Source organism: Penaeus monodon, chromosome 19 (genome assembly GCF_015228065.2).
Source record: "Penaeus monodon isolate SGIC_2016 chromosome 19, NSTDA_Pmon_1, whole genome shotgun sequence".
NCBI classification, from domain to species: domain Eukaryota; kingdom Metazoa; phylum Arthropoda; class Malacostraca; order Decapoda; family Penaeidae; genus Penaeus; species Penaeus monodon.
The window spans coordinates 42,367,381-42,367,635 of NC_051404.1; positions in this window are offsets into that span (position 1 = coordinate 42,367,381).

Here is a 255-nt window from a genome sequence, read left to right on the forward strand (position 1 = left end):
AGTTTTTTTTGTAAAAAAAAATACACGTTTAGTTGTTTATATTATGGACATGAGAGTTGCTCTACAGGATGTGAAAATCATATTTGTGGATGGGATGTTTTGTGTTAAAACAGCAGGCCAGGTTTTTGTCATCCACTCATTGCAAATGCTGACAGACGGATGAAAGTTTAACATTCCTTTCAAATTTCAAGGAGTATTTTTCATTTCGGTATTGGAAAATGTTTATATGTTTCTTAAAGATAACACAGTCGTTAT